This window comes from Protopterus annectens, chromosome 10.part0 (genome assembly GCF_019279795.1).
Source record: "Protopterus annectens isolate FY-2018-M chromosome 10.part0, PAN1.0, whole genome shotgun sequence".
NCBI classification, from domain to species: Eukaryota; Metazoa; Chordata; order Ceratodontiformes; family Protopteridae; genus Protopterus; species Protopterus annectens.
In genome coordinates, this window is record NC_056744.1 from 95,532,609 (window position 1) to 95,554,684 (window position 22,076).

Here is a 22,076-nt window from a genome sequence, read left to right on the forward strand (position 1 = left end):
AGTTAAGATGACTGAAAAAAAATTATGAATGGGATCCAGTAAATCAACAGTACTTTCTTGGGTGGCAGCAAATATTACTTACAGATGCACCCCAGTAACTTTATGTTTTGGAAAGTTCTTCATGGTTATCCATGAAAAAAAATAGACCCACTGTAGCATACCATTTAACCCATTAATTTAGAGAGATCCCACTGACCATAGCAGCTCACTAGCAGAGTAGCAAGAAATCTGGAAGTGAGGCTAACTTTCAGTTGTGAAAAAAATATAAATACAAACTACAGAAGGAAATGCCTTTGCTGAGACTTATGACTTCTCTATTTAGTGTCTGGTAAACAAGTTAAGTGGACTGATGCCACGTTTTTTTTTTGAGCAACTACTCAGACCACAGATGAATAAATTGTTTTATAAACATCATTACAATTCTGAGGTGAAACAGTGCACAAAACACAAGGTGAAGAGAGGAAACTAATTTACATTTAAAAGTACAAAATAAAAAATGCAAAATATGAAGAAGGTCACCCCACGTGCAAAATGGGAAAAGGGGTTGAGGATGGATGGATGGATGAAAAATGCATTAGCAAACAAAAATATTATAAATTCCCAAGGAAATGGAGAGTACCAGTTAAGAAGAGTACCACTGATGATAAAATATACTAAAATGTTGATGATGTCAGCTAAAAAATAAAGAATTATTGTTATAGGAGGAAGAAGCTTAACTTAGCCCTGGTTTAAACATTATGCATTAGACTTTTCTAAAGGTGAGGAATTCAGTTCTGCTTCTAACAGCAGAAGGAATGAGGTCCCAAGTAGCAAGCCCAGAGGCACAGGATATTTGATTCCTCCACAAGGTGCTTTGGTGCTTTCTCAGATGCCTGAGATTTGTTATATCATACATACACATGCTGTTAGAATACAATATTCCAAATGCATCCTCACCCTGGAATCCAGTTCATCGACGGCAAGTGAGAAATTTCAGAGTACAAGATCTCAGTTTTCCTTCACAAATATCCAGCCAGCCAGCCAACCAACACATTTAAGAACCAAACAAAGGTTCTTTTATTTGGATACCAGTAGGCAAAAACACACAATTCATGAATCAATCATAATGACATACTTATAAGAGAGTCCATCCTCTGCAATCAGCGGGGAAGATGGATGTCATAAATATTAGAACTGCTCCACATATAAGACTATCCCTAGCTACCAGGAACCCTCTTCCTTCACATCAGGCACCATGCATACTAGCATATCTACTTCTTCAACTATATCTCTGAGAAGATAAAAGAAAAAAAATGGAGGAAAGAAGGAAAAGAGAATTCTGATTAAACAAAAAGAAGGTGAGAGAAATAGTATGCTACATGGGGAGGATTCTTCTCTTACAGATGTAGTCCGTCATTATGGCAAGTACAAAACTTTTGTATCTGATCAAAAAAAAAGAGGTCCACCCTCTGTAACCAAAAAGGATAGTGTCCCTAACTAATTCTTCTGGGCGGCCATTCTCATGGGAGCATACCACAAACAGCAGTGGCCCCTAGCAAACATCTAAGCCTAGATATCACATTCAGCTTGCATTGCTCTACCAAAGTGTTCAGGGAAGATAACAATGCAGTTGCCGAAAGTACAGTTGTGTACACTTACCATAAATGCAGAAGTTAGAGAGTACTCACTGTTGCAGTCATCACACTTGGGTTATCCTACCAGGGGTAGCCCTCAGTCTGCCTGGATACCAGGGGTTTAGTATTTCTGAGTCGGTTGCTGTCGCTCCAGGACTGATGTCAGGTCGTCAGTGGTATAAAATCAGGCAGCCAACGCCATTATATCAGTTTTTCTTGCCCCAACTGTCAGGAACCCCAAATAGGGAGCTAGCTTATGGTGAAAAACACCACCAGTAGAAAGTAAATACCAAAAATTCCCTGTAAGGAGAGAGAGAGAGACAAGGGGGATGGAGGGTGGGAAACCAGAACTGCAATAGAACATCTGCATTTATGGTAAGTGTACACAACTGTACTATGCTCTTCCTGTTTCACTGTTGCAGTCATAACACTTGGGTTGATTCCCAAAGCTGAAGAAAAGGGTGGAGACAGTCAAGAAGACTGGGGGCTGGCTAGAATGCCCTACAAGACTGCGGTGGCAAAGCCTGCCTTGGATTTGGAGAAGATAGGCAGTTGGTAACGCTTGGTGAAGGTATAAACAGAAGTCCATGTTGCAGCCTTCAGGATGTCGTTGGTGGGGACCCCTCTGAGAAAAGCTGCGGAGGTGGAGGTTGCCCTGGTGGAATGCATCCTGACCCCCTTTGGGGGCGGTTTCCCTTACTGGTTGTAGCAGAAATTGATGCAGTGTGCTATCCATTTGAAGAATGTTTGTTTGGATATGGTCTTGCCCTCTGCCCCTGATGCAAAGCTGACTAGCAAATAGTCAGTTTTTCTAAAAGATTTAGTCCTATACAGATAGAATCTGAGCTGTCTGTGCACATCTAGAGTGCAGAATCCTTTCCCCCTTGTTTTGTAGATTACGGAAAAGGTTGGGCAAATGAATGGATTGGTTGAGAGCCACACTGGACACCACTTCAGGCATGAAGGATGGGTTAGTCCTGAGGGAGACCCTGTCAGCATGGAAAATGATGAAGGGCTCTACAGACATCAGTGCTTGTAGCTCTGAAACTCTTCTAGCTGAAGTGATGGCCAGAAGCAAGGCTGTTTTCCAAGAGAAGAATTTTAACTCTGCTGAAGCTGCAGGCTCAAAGGGGGGTAGGGTAAGCTTTTCCAACACAACATTAAGGTCTCAAGCTGGGGTAGAAGCTCTTCTGGGTGGCCTTAAGTTGTTAGCCCCTCTTAGGAACTGTTTGATGAGATGGTGTGAGAAGAGAGGTGGCTCTGTGTTGTAATGAGCAGAGATGGCAGAGGCATGAATTTTAATAAAAGAGAAGGATAGACCCCCCCTGTGTGTAGGTCTCCTAGGTAATCCAGGATGAGAGGTAGGGAGGGCTGTGCTGTTTTGGCTCCCTTAGCCTGGATCCAGGTGCAAAACCTTTTCCACTTGTCAGCATAGGATTTTCTACTGCTGGGGTGTCTGGCCTCATGTATAACATCCAGGACTTGTTTGCTTAGGCTGGAAGCTTGAGGAGAGGTCAGGGAATAAGCCAAGCTGCCATGTTCAGGGTCTGCAACTATGCATGAATTCTCCATTCTTCTGGGTCGGGAGAGTTGGGATCTGAGGTAGGTGCCATGGTGGCCGGGGTGACAGGCTGCACAGCAGTGGGTACCAGTGCTGGCATGGCCAGTCTGGGGCAATCAAGATTGCCCTTGGTTTTTCCTCCCTTATTTTCAGCAGTACCCTTGAAATGAGAGGTAGAGGGGTAAATGCATAGATCGAGAGATTTACCCATTGGAAGGATAGAGCATCCACTTTCCAGGCCTTGCTGTGAAGTGCCCTGGTGCAGAATTTGCTGACCTGATGATTGGAGTGGGAGGCAAAGAGGTCCACCTTCGGGGTGCCCCATTTCTAGGTTATAAGGTTGAAGATTCTGTGGGCTAGCTGCCACTCATGTGGATCTACCAGGTTTCTGCTTAAGTTGTCTGTCAGAGAGTTTAGGGAGCCTGGCAGGAATTGTGCTAGCAGGTGTATTTGCATGGCTGAGGCAGTGTGCCAAAGGGTCATGGCGAGCCTGCAGAGAGGATAAGAGTGAGTCCCTCCTTGCTTGTTGATACATCACTGTGGTGTTGTCGGTTTTGATCACTAGAGGTCCTGGGGAGAGTAGGGGTCTGAAAGCTGTCAGGGCGTGCTGAACAGCTAGCATCTATTTTTGGTTGATGTGCAGATGTATTTGATTTAGGCTCCAATGGCCCTGAATGCACCTGCCATCCAGGTGTGCATCCCGGGCATAGTCTGATGCGTCTGTGGTGAGGGTCTGGGCGGCGTGGGGGGTGTGAGAAGGCAAATCCCTTGTTGTTGCATGCTGCTGCCCACCAAAGAAAATCTTTCCTTAGACAGGGTATCATAGGTGTGATAGTTTCCAGGTCTTTAGAGTGGTGATACCAAAGGCTTTTTAGGTACCATTGTAGTTTCCTCATATGCAGTCTGGCATATGGAATGAGTAGAATGCAGGAAGCCATGAACCCTAGAGCTTGCAGGATTTTCCTTGCATATAACTAGGTTCTGGTGGCTAGCTGAGAGAAGTAGCCTGTCAGCTAGGTTTGTTTTTCTGGAGTAAGGAATGCCATCTGGGATGCTGTGTCCAGGCTTGCTCCCAGGAATACTATTTTTTGTGTGGGGACTAGTTTTAACTTCTTTTCATTGATAGTATACCCCAGGGTGGTCAGAAGGTCCTTTACAAAGGTCAGGTGCTGTAACAGCTTTTCCTGATTGTCTGCCTGAATCAGGCAATCGTCTAAGTAGGGGGTAAATTTAAATATTTCTTTGTCTGCAAAAAGCAATGCCTGGAGCCAGGCATGTTGTGAAAACTCTGGGAGCAGTGGATAAGCCAAAGGGAAGCACAGAGAACTGAAAATGCATAGATCCTGCCCTGAAACGTAGATATTTCTTGCAAGATTCCCTGATTGGGATATGTAGGTAGGCCTCTTTTAGATCTAGAATGGCTAACCAAGCATCCTTGGAAAGCATAGGAAGAAGCTGCTGGAGGGTGAGCATTTTGAATTTTGGTATCACCAGGAAGGTGTTTAGGATGGATAGATCGAGGATTGGGTGCCAGGTGCCCTATTTTCTGGGTACTAGGAAGAGTCTGGAATAGAAACCTTAGCCTATCTGGTCTGTTATAACATGCTGTATTGCCCTCATGGAGAGCAGGGAAAGAACCTGCTTTTTGGCCTCTGCCCACTGGTTTGGAGGAAGATCTGGGAACCCTTTTTGGGTTTGGCAGAGTGTGGAAATAAAATTTGTATCCCTGGGACACTATGTTGAGGACCCATTGGTTGTTGGTAATAGAGGCCCAGTTGTTTGCGTGGAAGGACAGTTTTCCTCCTAAGGGCACAAACAGGTGAGCAGAGGTAAGGGGTGGAGGTGTAAAGTCATTGTGAGTTCTAACCATAAATAGGTGGCTTAGCACTCCTTGTTTTTGAAGAGGAGGAACTCCATTGCTTAGATCTCTGCATTCCCTGGGACTGCTGTCTGGGGGGTCGGCTTCCCCTGGGTCTGGACTGAGCTGGCTTGGAGGGCGCCGGAAAGGACCAGTGCTTGGAGGGGCAATGCCTACTGAACCTCGGAGGCTGGACCTGTAAAAATTCTTTAACTGTCTGCATAGATTTAGCTTTTTCTTCCATCTTTTTTAAGACCTCTTCTGCCTTGGTGCCAAACAAATTGTCTTTGTTCAATGGTGCGTCTAATAATTTTGATTTGATATGGTCTGGCAAGGTCTGTTCCTTAAGCCAAGCATGCCTTCAAAGGACAGAACCAGTGACTGCTGCCCTGCAAGATGTTTCTAGGGCATCAAAGCCACACTGCAAGGTGTGCTTAGTAACTTGGCTTGCAAAATGCATAAGCTCTTGTAATTCTTTATTTTCTGCACAAGCAGGGAAGGAAGATATTTTTTGTTTGAGGGGTTCCATGGTATGCTGCTGATATTTCAGCATGTGGAACTGACAGTAATAGCAGGAGTTGCAGAGGTGTATACTTTTTTACCCCATCTGTCTAAAGCTCGGGAATCCCTGTCTGAGGGGGTGGGATTCTTAGCTGAGGTTGCTTTAATTCCTTTAGGTCCTTGGGAGATGACCTCTGGGTCAGCAGTAGGATTTTTTTTGAAAAGGAATTTGTGAGAGTCAGGGACTCTGTAGTACCTGTCAGGTTTTCTGTGAGCAGGAGGAAGGGTGTCAGGAGTCAAACTGGATTCCATAAAAACATCATCCACAACATCCAGGACAGGAGGAATGGCTAAAGGTCTGTGCAGAGGTAAAGCTAAGAATTCCCTGAGTCTCTTTTTTGACTGATGACAGTCCTGACATTCCCACTGGAAATGCTCCCTTAAAGTATGTAGGGTTTCACCAAATGAAAAATCCTCGGGAGGAATGGATTCCTCTGCATCCGAATCCTCATAAGCAGAGAGGAGTTGCATGTCTTCATAGTCAGAAACCTCAGAGTCATCGGACTCCTGTTCAGATAAAACTACTGGGGACAAGTCTCTTTTTCTTTTGGAAGGGGTAGCCTTGCTTCCCCCAATAAGCATAATAAGGTCTTCTGCCATTTTAAGCATTTGAAATTGAGGCATGGAAGCAGGTGCCTGAGCTTGGGTCATTTTTTTAGGTGTAGTTCGTACCCTGGGCCTTAGAAACTCATTAGTTTTAGAAAGACCTGAAGAAGCGAAAGAAGTCATCGGTTTGTGTCAAGTACTGGTAGTGCGAAGAACTTCCTCAGAAGCCGGTGCCTGCTCAGCGGCTCCGGACCAATCCAAAGTAGAGACATCTGCAGGATCCTTAGTCGAAGAGTCTCACGACATACCAGACTCCAAATGGGTCGCGATAGCGGCATGCGAATCCACAGAAGCAGACATCAGGGGCTGCAAAAGCGCCTCACTGAGGACCGGAGAACTGACAACTAGCTTAATGGAAGCGGCGTTGGCAGTTCTGGATCTGTGTGGTCTGTTTCTGTCTTTATCCTTAAGTTTTTTTCGGAAGATCAGTAGTCGGATGGCTTACCAAAGCCATATCGGAATACGAGGACTGAGAGCGAAAATATTTAGTTACAATAAGGGCCCGATGACATATAGTTCTGGTGTTGAACAAAGCACAAAAGCGGCAATGAGGGACATCATGGTCTGGGCCTAAACAAGTAATGTAGTAAGAATGAAAGTCTTGGTGTGGTATTTGCTTTCCGCAGGCGAGACAATTGTTAACTTTTTCTGACATCAGTTAGAGCAAAACAAAAAGGATCTCCAACGGGGTACTTAGCTTTCAAAGACTTCAACTTCAATTCAAAAACGAAAACTCAGGTAGTGGCCGACTGGCACTCATGCGAACTGCAAGAAAGCCTGGTGTAATGGCATCGGCTGCTTGATTTTATACCACTGACGACCTGATGTCAGTCCTGTAGCAACAGCAACCGACGCAGAAATACTAAGCCTCTGGTATTCAGGCGACTGAGGGCTACCCTTTGCAGGATAACCCAAGTGTGATGTCTGCAATAGTGAAACATGAAGAACATCTACAGGCTGCATTACAGGAAAAGACAGCAAAAACAGCTATGACTTAAATGAGCCATGGAAACTACAGAGAAAGTGCAGCTGTGTACACTTACCATAAAAGTAGATGTTCGAGTGTATTCACTGTTGCAGTCATTACATTTGGGTAATCTGCTGGCAGGTTGCCCTCAGTCGGCCTGAATAACAAAGTCTTGGGTCCGTCAGTTGCTGTCTCCTCTTCCATGACATCAGGTCGTCAGGGGTATAAAACATGCAGCTGACGCCATTTTATTCAGTTTTTCTTGCCCCAGATGTCAGGTACCCCCCAAATGGGGAGTATATATATATATATATATATATATATATATATATATATATATATATATATATAAATATAAATATATAAACAGAAATATATGTAAATGCACTCTTAGCAACATAAACTTTACCTTCATCTAAAAGCAAATACACCACAAAGGCTTTAGAATATAGTGAAGGAAACAGAAGTTACAGAAAAGGGGGATGGTGGGTGGGTAACCCGGACTGCAACAGTGAATACACTCGAACATTTATGGTAAGTGCACACAACTGTACTATGTTCTTCAAGTTTCACTGTTGCAGTCATTACATTTGGTTAGAATCCCAAAGCTATGGATGGGAGGATGGAACTAAATAGCATTAGAAGCGGCTATAAGGCCCTGCAGAACTGCAGTGGCAAAGCCTGCCCTGGATTTGGAGAAGAGAGGCAAATTATAATGCTTTGTGAATGTATGAACAGAGCTCCAAGTAGCAGCTTCGAGAATGTCTTTGGTTGGAACTCCTCTGAGAAAAGCTGCTGAGTTAGAGGCGGCCCTGGTGGAATGTGACCTGATCCCCTTGGGCACAAGTTTACCATGGTGCAAGTAGCAAAAACGAATACAGTGGCTTATCCACTTAGAAATAGTCTGCTTTGATATAACCTTCCCCTCTGATCCTGCAGCAAATCCCACCAATAGTTGATCAGACTTTCTAAGAGATTTGGTCCTGTTTAAGTAGAATCTTAGTTGTCCGTGTATGTCCAATGAATGCAGAATCCGCTCCCCCTTGTTCTGAGGATTTGGGTAAAATGTTGGCAGGTGAATTGTTTGGTTAAGAGCCACACTGGATACCACCTTAGGCATAAAAGAAGGATTGGTCCCGAGGGACACCCTGTCCGGGTAAAATGTAATAAAAGGCTCCACAGCCATGAGAGCCTGTAGTTCTGAAACCCTTCTTGCTGAAGTGATTGCCAAGAGGAAAGCTGTTTTCCAAGATAGAAAATTTATATCTGCAGTAGCTGCTGGTTCAAAAGGAGGCAGGTTGAGTTTTTCCAGCACAAAATTGAGGTCCCATGCAAGAGTTGGTGATCTTCTGGGAGGCCTTAAATATTTGGCCCCTCTAAGATACTGTTTAAGCACAGGATGAGAAAGGGGGGGGGCTCCATGTTATAATGAGCCGAGATGGCAGAGGCATGGATTTTTATTGAAGAAAAAGATAGGCCCTTGTCAAGCATCTCAGTCAAATATTGTAAAATCTGAGGGATATTGGGCTTTGTTGTGTCCGTTCCTTGTGATTGGTTCCAAGCACAGAATCTCTTCCATTTATCAGCATAAGATTTTCTAGTACTAACCCTTCTGGTTTCCAAAATGACATCCATCACAGATTTACTGAGAGGTGTTGTTTGAATAATTAAATGATCAGCCATGCTACAAGGTTCAGAGTTTGGAGCTGAGTGTGCAGAATTTGATTGTTGGGCTGAGACAGTAGATGAGGTATTTGAAGCAAGTACCAAGGAGGGAGTTGAGATATATTCCTTGAAGTTGGGTACCAGTGCTGGCGAGGCCAGTCCGGAGCAACTAGGATAATTTTTGTTTTTTCCTGTCTGACCATTAGTAAGACCTTGGAGAGAAGAGGCAGAGGGGGAAAGGCATAGACTGACAGGCTTTTCCAACTGAAGGATAGGGCATCCACTTTCCATGCTTGTCTGTGATATGTCCTTGTGCAGAATTTGTCCAGTTGATAATTTTGGGGAGAGGCAAACAGATCTATGCCTGGGCTCCCCCATTTCTGTGTTAACATGCTGAAGATTTGTGGATCCAGTTTCCACTCATGCGGGTCCATAAGATTTCTGCTTAGGTCGTCTGCCAGAGTATTTTGTTTTCCTGGCAGGAATTGAGTTTGAAGATGTATTTGGTAAGTCAAAGCTGTGTTCCACAATGCCATGGCTAGTCTGCAAAGGGGGTAGGAATGTGTACCCCCTGCTTGTTTATGTACCACATAACCATGGTGTTGTCCGTCTTTATCAGTAGTTGTCCTGGATGAAGTAAGTCCTTGAAGGCTGTCAGAGCATTCTGAACAGCTAGCATCTCTTTCTGGTTGATATGCAGATGCATTTGTTTTGGGCTCCATTTGCCCTGAATGCATCTCCCCGCCAGGTGGGCCCCCCAAGCATAGTCTGATGCATCTGTAGTTAGGGTTTGGGTGGCAGGGGGTAGAGTGAATGACAGTTCCTTGTTTTGGTGACATGTCTCTGCCCACCAAAGAAACTCCTGTTGTAGGCAGGGAATGAGAGGAATCACTGTTTCCAGACTGTGACAATGTTGACTCCACAAACTTTTCAGGTACCACTGAAGTTTCCTCATATGCAGTCTCGCATATGGAATTAGTAGAATGCAGGATGCCATGAACCCCAAAGCCTGCAGAATTTGTCTTGCAGATAACTGGGTTTTTGTTGCCATTTGTTTGAAGTATGTTGTCAGTTGCCTTTGTTTGTCTGGCGTAAGGTAAGCCATCTGGGCAGTTGTATTCAAGCTTGCACTCAGGAATGTAATTACTTGAGAGGGTACCAGTTGGGATTTCTTTTTGTTTATTGTGTATCCTAGGCATGTTAGAAGCCTTTTTACAAACGCCAGATGCTGAAGAAGAGTGTCTTTGTCCTCTGCTTGAATGACACAGTCGTCCAGATAAGGATAAATTTGAATGCTTCTTTGTCTGCAGAATGCAATTACTTGTGCCAGGCACTTTGTAAAGACCCTGGGTGCAGTAGATAAGCCAAAGGGCATTGCAAAGAATTGGCAATGCAAAAAACCTGCCTTGAAGAGGAGGTATCTTCTGCACGATTCACTTATTGGGATATGCAAGTATGCCTCTTTTAAGTCTAGAGTCACTAACCAAACATTCCTGCCCAGCATAGACAGTAGCTGTTGTAAAGTCAGCATTTTGAATTTTGGAATGTCCAGGAATGTGTTCAAAATCGATAAGTCCAGTATTGGACGCCAGGCATTGTCTTTTCTGGTTACCAGGAAAAGTCTTGAATAAAAACCTTGTCCTTTTTCCTTTTCTGGTACTGGTTGAATAGCCCCCATATCCATGAGGGACATAACTTGTTTCTGAGCATCTGCCCACTGATTTTGTGGCAGATCTGGTCAACTGTTTGGAATTGGCAAAGTATGGAAATGAAATCTGTACCCCTGGGATACTATGTTTAATACCCAGTTGTCCTGGGTAATTAACTGCCAATTTTGAGCATGACGTGCTAATTACCCCCCCCCCCCAAGGGGGCTGCCAAAGATAAGTGCTTGGTGAAGGTAGAGGGAAGTCATTGAGACTGCTTACTGTAGGGTTGTGCTTTGTTTCCTCCAGATTTGGAGGTGGAGGCACCCCACTGCTTTGTCCTGTAAGAACCCTGTTGATTGGTATCTAGAGCCTTTTGAGCACCTGGATTTGAGTGGCTCTGTTGGACACAGGAAAGGACCAATTTTTAGTAAGCCAGTGCCTACTGAACCTGGGTGGCTGCACTTGTAAGAAATCTTTTACAGTTTGCATAGATTTAGCTGTGTCTTCCATTTTCTTTAAAACCTCTTCTGCCTTATTACCAAACAGAGTATCATGCTGCAAGGGGGCATCCAACAATTTAGCTTTAACATGATCGGGCAGAATTTGCTCCTTGAGCCAGGCATGCCTTCTAATCACAGATCCAGTAACTGTGGCCCTGCAAGAGGCCTCCAAGGAATCAAAACCACATTGCAAAGTATGCTTTCCAACCTGTTTTGCTGAATGCAATAATTCCTGTAATTCTTTGTTTTCCATACAATCAGAAATCAACATAATTTTCTGTTTCAATAAGCCCATAACATGCTGTTGATATTTAAGCATATGAAACTGGTAGTTTAAGGTCCTAATTGCCAAGGTTGCAGATGTATAAACCTTCTTTCCCATCTATCCAGCGCCCTGGAATCTCTATCAGAGGGGGTAGGATTTTTGGCTGTAGAGGCCTTTACACCTTTGGGACCCTGTGAAATGGTCTCACAATCAGCAGCAGGATTTTTTAATAGAAATTAGTGGGAGTCAGGAACCCTGTAATATCTGTCTGGCTTACTAGGAGCCGGAGGTAGGGAATCAGGAGCCATGCTTGATTCCGAAAGCACATCATCATCAATGTCTAATACAGGAGGTATTGCCAAAGGCCTATGCTGAGGAGGAAGAAGAAGGAAATTCCTAAGCCTCTTTTTTGATTCAGAGAAATCCTGATTCTCCCCGTGAAAATGTTCCCTTAAAGTATGCAAGGTTTCTCCAAAAGAGTAATCCTCAGGAGGAGATGCAGATGGGATGGATTCTTCTGCATCAGAATCCTCATAGGGTGGAATAGAAAATTCCTGATCAGAAGAAATGGAAACCTGATCTGAAGATTCATAATCAGTGCCTTGCCTAGGTCTCTTAGCTGGGGGGTGGGGTGGGAACCCCTGATCAAGGTATTTAAGTCCTCAGCCATTTTGATCATCTGTTTTTTAGGCATAGGGCCCTGAGCACGTGGCTCATGCGTCAGTTTTTTAGACATAGAAAATGTTTTTGATCTTGTTTTTGAGGCTGGCGTCGGTTTTATATAAAAATGTTAAGGCCTGAAAACACCCTCAGAAGCCGGTGTCTGCTCAGCGACTCCGGACCTATCCAAGGGAGAGACATGCACGGGTTCAATACTCTGAGAATCTCGTGGCATACTGGACTCCGCATTGGTCTCGGTAGAGGCCTGCAACTCAAAAGTAGTGGGTATCAGGGGCTGCGAAAGCGCCTCACTGAGTACCAGCGAACCAGTGACTGGCTTAGGAGAAGTTTTGTCGTCGGTTTTGGACCTCGACGGCCTGTCTCTTTTTCTTTGCGTTTTTTTGTGAACTCCAGTAGTGGGATTATTAACCAACGACATTTCAGGGTAATTAAATCTTGATCCAAAATATTTAGAAGCAAAAATATAACAACGCTTAATAGTGCATTGGTTAAATCTAGCACAAAACTGACAGCAAGGCACATTATGATCTGGGCCTAGGCAAGGAATACAGTACAAATAACCACAAAACCACTTCAACTCCTCCACAAAAACTGTGACAAAAAATCAGAAAACCTCCGCTGGCTTTACCATAAAGGGCTGCCCTCCAAACAGTTCCACAGGTCCGCACCAACTGATGTACTCTAAATAAGTATGGATAGCACAAACAAATGCAAAGTAGTAATGCTTCGAAATTAGAAATCCACTCCTCAGTAAAGCCAGCGGAGGTTTTCTGATTTTTAATACAGTACAAATGAAAATCCTTATGAGGTATTTGCTTTCCACAAGTAATGCAATTATTAACTTTTACTGACATCGGTAAGGAGCAAGAAAAAGTTTCCCCAACGGGGTACTTAGCTTTAGTTGTAGACTTCGGTTCTGAAACTCGAATGCGAAAATTTCAGGAGTCGGCCAACCGGCACTTGCGAACTGCTTCTGCTTCGGGCACTGTGCGGCAAGAAAGACTGAATAAAATCGCGTCGGCTGCATGTTTTATACTCCTGACGACCTGATGTCATGGAAGAGGAGACAGCAACCAATGCAGGACCCAAGACTTTGTTATTCAGGCTGACTGAGGGCAACCTGCCAGCAAATTACCCAAATGTAATAACTGCAACAGTGAAACACAAAGAACATCTGTATTCCATGTTTTAAACTATAATAGTCATTGCAATGAGCCCATAACCTAACAGAAGAACCCAAGAAGCTGAGGGTGCTGAACAACAGGCCTCACACAAGACCTCTTCATCCTGACAGGTGGGTCTGTTGGCCAAGATCCCCACTTCTGTATTAATTCAAGGATCTCACCAAATATGGTGTCTTCTGGAGGGGAGTGAAGGAAGCCCTCTCATTATCTGAACTGTGTTTGATGTGACTGACTCTGTAAGGGAGTTAATGAGTCTCCTTTACCGTTGTCTTTCTTGGAATGTTGGTGGGGAGTCAAACATGACTCTATAGAGGACTCTAACTGCATCTGAGTAGATTTTTTTGAGGACAGCTCCTTGGTTCTAACTTTGTGAGTGAAGGGACTAAGACAGAGAAGGGTGGGTTCCCTGGAATGGAGCCAACAATGAAAAAGTCTGCAACACTGTTCTCGATGGAAAACAACGATCCTCCCCATTACCTTGAATGCTGACTCCCATATTTGTACGTTATGAAGTGTCCCCATCCAGTGTCAGGACCACGTGCTCTCTAAGGAAAACGTGAGTGACACTGAAGAAGCCACCCTCCACTGAAGAAGCCACCCTCCAAGACTGACAGAGAGAAGGGCTTTCAGGAGGAGATCAGTGCCGAAATCTCAAAAGCTAAAGTCTCTAATACCAAAAAAGGAACAATACGAGAAGGGTCCATGGACAGTACAGAAGACTTGATGTCAGTCCTGACATTCACTCAGCTCTGAAGGTCTCAACATCAAGTGTGTCAGATTCAAAATCTTTGGGGTGAAGGTCAAGAGACTGGTTGAACTGTGAGGTCAAGCTCCAGACAATACAATGACTCCAAAGCCACTGACACCAAAAATGAACCAGAGAACGAGCAAAGATGGAAGAAGAAGGGGCAGCCCAATCTGGCATCGAGGTCAAAGGGTATTGGAGGACACCCATCTCAATCTGCGTCTTTAAGAAAGCCCTCATCATGTGCTCACAATCTATGTTAGATTCACTCCGGAAGGACCTAAAAGAGTGCACTGAAGAAATATAAGTGGGCTGAGAGACAAAGCATGAAAGCTCCCTCTTGGAAGAAGTCAGGCAGATAATACGCTTCGGTAATATGTCAGGCATGACAATAGGTTCTGAGTCTGTTGGAGACAAAGGAGGAGGTTTAGTTGGCATTGAAGAAGGCTCTGACTCCATTTTGCTGAGTTTTGGAGCTGATGAAGCAGTTGCATCATAAGCTTTTCTCTTCTTAGGATCTTTCTCCCTTTTTCTCTTGATTTTTCTCTTTCCTTTCTCTAGGTTTGTCTGCCACATTATCCAGAGGCAACAACCCTTTCAAAAATTAACTTACACCTTCAGTCAGACAGGGAAAGAAGGCAGAAGGTCTTGCATATAGCAAAGTCTGCAAATAGGTGTTCCAACAAAATCATGCCACAAACTGTGTGTGTCCTGGAGTGAATCTGTGGTCACACCTGCAGGAATTTTTAAAGCTTCTTTCCTTATCCATTTTTTTTAGAAAGCAAACTAACAAAAGGACACACTACTAGGAAAAACACAGTATATAAACTTCTAACAATGACAATAAATCTCAACAGAAATAACAGCTATACATATACATTAATATGTATGTGTATGACTTTATAAGTTATTTTGATGAACTAATATAACTCAGCATAATTTATTATGGACATCAGTTAGAAAAAACTTAACATGGAATGTGCGACAAACCATTTCAATGTGTAACTGCAAGAAATATGGACATTTCAGGATTCAAAATGAGGAATGTTCCTTATAATGAGGTACACTTTATAGGTATGCATTAAAGGAAAATGAAATAAAAACTTTGCCAAGATTCTAATATTTTCCCCTCTAAGCAGCCTATGGCCATTAATGTATGTGATAACATTCTTTTGCAGCAGATTTAGGTACTGCAGTCTGGGAGTAATGGCTGGAGTTTGGAAGCTACAAAAATAAATTCCCAAAAGTCCAACCACGAACTATAAAAATAGCAGCAACCAGTTCTCGGCTCGAGCAAGACTCAGATTCAGTAGGCAAACAACTTTTTGCTGCTAAAAACACAGGTTTATTTCCACAAGTAAAATCCAAACATGTAAAGTGATCTCTTGGTTAAGCGCTTTCATCTGAGTAGCTCAGATTTCATCAGAACCACTATTAGCTCATTCAACTCTTTTTTTATAATAAAATTGGCGCCAAAATGTAATGAATATGTGCTTTCTTAAAGGTACATATCAAAAAAACTTTGTCCTAGAAACTATTTACAGAAAAAATACCCTATAGATGACTGGTCAAGTGCTTAAAAAACAATATTTATACAAATTGTCATAATAAATATATATGCATAATAAAAGTGCAAAAAGTGAACAAATTTTAAAATGTAACAAATATAAACATATATACCTCGTCATAAATCATTCCAAGTCATGAAGAAAAATATTATATAATTTATAATATATGATGTAATATATAAAATTCTTTCCTTTCAATTTGATATTCCTATGCTAAAGGTATATTCAAAATTAACCTAAATTATATAAATATGACTTAATAGTAGTATAAGTGTATATAAAAAATACATTTAAAATATGGGAAAATTTAATATATATATATATAGAAAGTGGACAAAGAATGGATGTTTAAAACCTAACTAAAGCTTATCCCCGGTCCAGGCTTAAAAACGGCTTAATACTAATAAAATCATTCAAGCCAGGTGAAGTAGTGGCATCACAATATATTTGCCACTCACTTTCTTTTAAAATGATTTTATTAGTATTAAGCCGTTTTTAAGCCTGGACCAGGGATAAGCTTTAGTTAGGTTTTAAACATCCATTCTTTGTCCACGAGCTTACGGATGCAGAGATTTAAGCTACTGCAGTGGTGCAGTTAACAGTACAAACAGAACGGGATTCCAAGGGCTTAGACTCAAATTATAGTTAACGCATGTATTCCTTTTTTTTTACTTGTTTTTGCATGCAGATGTGAAGTAGACAGCTTAGCTAAGGACCTGAAAGAGGAGTGTAATAAATGAATGAATTCCTCACTACTAAGGCAACAGAAAGTAGAATCCAAGTACCAAAAAATCGAACTGTTGCACCACGGCCAATAATGTGCAAACACAAAACCAGATAAAATCTTATAGGTTTGTTTATTGAATAAAACAAGCAAAATTGCTTGATAAAAACTTTGCAATTGACGAGAGGAGCACAGAAATAATGCTCAATCGATAAAGTCTTTTTCAGTCCTTGTTGTTGACAGTATAAACAGCTCTTTTTCAATGATAAATATTCACAAGTTGCTCCATATATAGAGAAGATAAAAAGTTCCAAAAAGTAATAAAATTACATCCTCTAGATGTCAATGAAAACCTGTTATCCAATGATATATTTACAGGCAAAATCATTCACCAAATAAATCTTCGCCTTTGTGGAATACCAAATGGTGATGAAATACTGCTATTAAAGTTCGTTGACAAATGTGGATATAAACTTCCAAAAGCAAAGGACCCCAAATACACGATAAGCGCTTTCGGTTTTCACCTTCTTCAGATCGTAAGGGGTTGAGAAAAATGCTAAACTTTTAAAGAAACTTGTGACCAATGATCATGCGCCAAATCTGGCGCCTTAAACAACGATACACCTTCTATGCAAATAAGGTGCTCAATCACTGTATTCTCAACCAATGGGTTGCTAGCAACTGTCATCCATAAACTTGACTGGAATTCTAAAATTATGGCATCAGGGGAGTCCACGTGCTTCCTCTTGCATGTCCTCTTACATTGTGCATCTTCAGCAGGAGTATCTGACAAGGACTCCAAAGAGGGGTCACCCTGCAGTAGGGTATCCTGAGGCTCTTGTGCTCGGTCCCGATTTGGTGGTCTGTGTCAGCTGCAGCTCAGAGGGAGGGCATATTTGGAATTCCGACTCCGACGATTTGCCTGCAGATGCAAGGGCCCTCTCCATCGCCTGGAAAGCAGGTCTGCCTGAAAAGGGATGGGAGCCCAGAACCGAGAAGGACAACCTCGGAAACCAGGGCACACCCTGCTCCAACAAACCCACTCACAGAGATGGAGCCCCAAGGAGACTCTGTACCATCAGGACTCCTGAAACCGTGGTAGACAGTGCCGTAGAAAAAAAACTGCTGCCATACCAGGCACTCTGGAGCCTGCAGTCCACTCCCGATCCTAGGGATGACCCGACTCCGAATGAGTCGAAGGCCAAAGGTTCTGCTCAGGAAAGTACAGTTGTGTACACTTACCATAAATGTAGATGTTCGAGTGTATTCACTGTTGCAGTCATTACATTTGGATTATCTGCTTGCAGGTAACACTTAGCCAGCCTGATGATCAAAGTCTTGGGTCCTACGTCGGTTGCCGTCTCTTCTTCCATGACGTCAGGTAGTCAGGGGTATAAAACATGCAGCCGACGCCATTACGTCAGTTTTTCTTAAATACAGTAAACAAGTAGAGAGGTATAGCAAATAGAAGTCAGAGGACTGGAGGGAGGGTAACCAGGACTGCAACAGTGAATACACTCGAACATCTACATTTATGGTAAGTGAACACAACTGTACTATGTTCTTCGTGTTTCACTGTTGCAGTCATTACATTTGGGTAGATTTCCAAAGTTAAGGAATGGAGGAGGCAATTAGATAGCATTAGAACCAGCTATTAGGCCCTGCAAGACTGCAGTGGCAAAACCAGCTCTAGATCTAGAGAAAATAGGCAAGTGGTAATGTTTGGTGAAGGTATGAGCAGAACTCCAGGTAGCAGCTTCTAGGATGTCCCTGGTAGGAACACCTCTGAGAAAGGCTGTTGAAGTAGACGCAGCCCTGTGGAGTAGGTTTTCCATGCTGCTTATAGCAGAAATGAATGCAATGGCCTATCCATTTAGAAATGGTTTGCTTTGAAATGGCCTTCCCCTCTGCCCCTGCAGCAAAGGCAACTAGCAGCTGTTCAGTTTTTCTGAGAGGCTTAGTCCTGTCCAAATAAAATCTTAGTTGTCTGTGCACGTCCAAAGAGTGCAGTATTTGTTCTCCTTTGTTCTGTGGATTAGAAAAGAAGGTTGGCAAATTAATGGACTGATTAAGGGCCACACTGGATACCACCTTGGGCATAAAGGAAGGATTGGTCCTGAGGGACACCCTGTCTACATGGAAGATGATGGTGAGTAATTCAGACACTCTTCTTGTTGAAGTGATGGCTAGAAGGAAGGCTGTTTTCCAAGAAAGGAATTTCAGCTCTGCAGTTGCAGCTGTTTCAAAGGGAGGCAGAGTGAGCTTTTCCAATACAAAGTTAAGGTCCCAGGCTGGAGTACGGGCTCTCCTGGGTGGTCTTAAATTTTTGGCCCCTCTGAGGAATTGCTTCAGCAGTGGGTGAGAGAAGGGTGGCTCCATATTATAATGTGCTGAAATGGTAGAGGCATGAATTTTAATAGAAGAGAAGGAAAGGCCCCTGTGAAGCATCTCTGTTAAGTATTGAAGAATATGTGGTAAACTGGGCGCTGTTGTGCCCATCCCCTGAGTTTGGCTCCAGGAACAGAATCTTTTCCACTTTTCAGTATAGGATTTTCTAGTACTAGGCCTCCTTGCCTGCAGAATGACATCCAGCACTTGCTTACTGAGGGATGGTAATGGAGAGCTCTGGTAATTAGCCAGACTGCAAGGTTCAGGGTTTGAAACTTGGGGTGCAGAATCTGGCACGCCTGCTGGGACAGAAGGGAAGGGGTCTGAGGCAGGTGCCATGGTTCCAGCAGTTCTACATTGCGCAAGAGGGGGTACACCAGTGTTGTCATGGCCAGTTTGGTGCAATGAGTATTGTCCTTGGTTTGTCCTGTTTGATCTTTAGTATAACTTTGGCGAGGAGAAGCAGAGGGGGAAAGGCATAAACTGTGAGGTTTTCCCAGGTGAAGGACAGGGCATCCACTTTCCAAGCTAGTCAGTGGGGAGTCCTTGTGCAGAATTTGTCCAATTGGTAGTTCTGGGGGGAGGCAAACAGGTCTATCCCTGGGCTCCCCTATTGGTTTCTCAACATGTTTAATATCTTTGGTTCCAGTTCCACTCGTGTGGGTCCATGAGATTTCTGCTTAGGTCGTCTGCCAGTGAGTTTAGCTTGCCTGGCAGGAATTGAGCCTGTAGGTGCACTTGGTAGCTCAAGGCTGTGTTCCACAGAGCCATGGCTAGTCTGCAGAGGGGGTATGAGTGGGTTCCCCCCTGACTGTTTATGTACCACATAACAGTGGTGTTGTCTGTTTTTACCAATAACTGTCCTGGAAGGATATGGTCCTTGAAGGCTGTCAGACCATTCTGTATAGCTAACATTTCTTTTTGATTGATATGCAGGTGAATTTGACTCGGGTTCCATTTGCTCTGAATGCACTGTCCTGCCAGGTGAGCCCCTCCCCCCCCCCCATGCATAGTCTGATGCATCTGTTGTTAGGGTTTGGGAGGCAGGGGGTAGAGTGAATGGCAGTCCCTTGTTTTGGTAGCAGGCCTCTGCCCACCAAAGGAATTCTGTCTTTATATAAGGGATGATAGGAATCACTGAATCCAGGTCCTGAGAATGTTGACACCATAGGCTTTTTAGATGCCAATGCAGTTTCCTCATATGCAGTCTTGCACATGGAATTAGTAGGATGTAAGAGGCCATGAACCATAGAGCTTGCAGTATTTCTTGGGTCTTTGTGATCAGTAATTTGAAGTAGGCTGTCAGATAGACTTGTTTCTTTGGCGTGAGGTATGCCATCTGGAAAGTTGTGTTCAAGCTTGTCCCAGGAATACAATTTGTTGGCAGGGTACTAGATGATATTTCTTTTCGTTTATGGTGTACCCAGTGAGGTTAGCAGTTTCTTTACAAATGCCAGATGATTTAATAGTATGTCCTGGCTTTCTGCCTGAATTAGACAATCGTCCAGGTATGGGTATATTTGAATATTTCTTTGCCTGCAAAATGCAATGACTGGAGCTAGGCATTTTGTGAATACCCTGGGCGCAGTAAATAAGCCAAAGGGCAGTGCGAGAACTGACAGTGTATGTAGCCTGCTCTGAAGCATAGGTATTTTCTGCAAGAATCCCTTATTGGGATGTGCAGGTAAGCTTCCTTTAAATCCAATGCTGCCAACCAGGCTTTTTTGCCCAGCATGGGAAGCAGCTGATGAAGAGTTAGCATTTTGAATTTTGGAATTGCCAAAAAGGTGTTTAGGATACATAAATCCAGGATAGGATGCCAGGAGTGATCTTTTCTGGGTACCAGGAAAGGTCTGGAGTAAAAATCTTGTCCCCGTTCTTCTGCTGGGACATGTTGAATGGCCCGGATACTTAGAAAACAGAGAACCTGCTGTTGAGCCTCTGCCCACTGATTTGGGGGTAGGTCTGGCCAACCTTTTGGGGTTGGTAAGGTGTGGAAGTGGAATCTGTATCCTTAGGAAACTATATTTAAAACCCATTTGTCTTGGGTAATGAGTTGCCAGTTTTTTGCATGAGGGCAATCTTGCCCCTAAAGGCATGGTCAGTTGAGAAGGGCTTGGAAGGTTTAAGGTTAAGTCATTGTGACAGTTTACCATAGGGGGGTGGCTTACTACTTCCAGCTTTGGAAGTGGGAGCCCCCCATTCTTTAGGCCTGTGAGTACCTGGAGACTGTGGCCTAGGTGGCCTGCTGTTCCTGGATTTGGACTGAGAAGGCCTGGAAGAGACAGGAAAGGACCAATTCTTAGAAGGCCAATGCCTACTAAATCTGGGAGGCTGTACTTGCAGGAAATCTTTAACAGTTTGCATAGATTTAGCTTTTTCCTCCATCTTTTTAAGAACTTTTTCTGCTTTGTTGCCAAACAGGCGGTCTTGTTTTAAGGGAGCATCCAGTAATTTGGCTTTAACATGATCTGGCAGTTTGCTCCTTAAGCCAAGCATGCCTTCTAAGAACAGACCCAGTAACAGCAGCCCTACAAGATGCCTCTAAGGAGTCAAAACCACATTGCAAAGTATGTTTACGAACTTGTTCAGCAGAATAAATTAAATCCTGTAATTCTTTATTTTCAGCACAGTCAGGAATCAACATCAATTTCTGTTTAAGCAATCCAATAATATGCTGCTGGTACTTTAACATATGAAATTGGAAGTTTAAGGCCCTAATGGCCAAAGTATCAGAAGTGTATACCTTCTTACCTCATCTGTCCAGGGCCCTGGAATCTCTATCAGAGGGGGTAGGATTTTTGGCAGTAGTAGCCTTAATGCCTTTGGGTCCTTGTGAAATGGTCTCTGGGTCCACAATAGGATTCTTAAAGAGGAACTTGTGAGAATCAAGTACTCTGTAATACCAGTCAGGATTCCTAGGAACTGGAGGTAGGGTGTCTGGGGCAGGGCTAGATTCCAAGAAGGCATAATCTACAATGTCCAGTACAGGGGGGATAGCTAAAGGCCTGTGTTGAGCCATGAGTAAGAATTCCCTAAGCCTCTTTTTGGAGTCAGAGTAATCCTGGCTTTCCCAGCGGAAATGCTCCCTAAGAGTGTCCTAAGTTTCACCAAAAGAGAAATCTTCTGGAGGAGAAGCAGAGGGAATGGAGTCCTCTGCATCAGAATCCTCATAGGTAGATAAGGGCAAATCCTGGTCATCAGAAGAAACAGAAATTTCAGAATCCTGATCAGAAGAATCAGAAGGAAAATCAGTTCTAGGTCTCTTAGAGGGAGAAGGGTGGCTTCCCGTAATTAGAGTAATAAGGTCTTCAGCAATTCTTATCATTTGTTTTTTAGGCATATGGGCCTAACCATGTGGCTTGGACGTCAGTCTTCTAGGCATGGATCGAGTCTTAGGCCTTGAAGAAGAAGATGGCGTCGGTTTGATATGCAAGTCAGTAGGCCTGAATACACTCTCAGAAGTCGGTGCCTGCACAACGGCTCCGGACCCATCCAAGGTAGAGACATCCGCAAGATCCATAGTCGAAGAAGCATCTCG

The 22,076-nt window shown here is 43.5% G+C and overlaps 1 protein-coding gene across 1 annotated transcript in view; it reads right to left on the minus strand.

Annotated features, from left to right (window-relative positions):
- Positions 1 to 22,076, minus strand: part of BAHCC1 (BAH domain and coiled-coil containing 1) — a 1,784,093-nt gene that overhangs the window by 455,952 nt on the left and 1,306,065 nt on the right. The window lies entirely within an intron of this gene.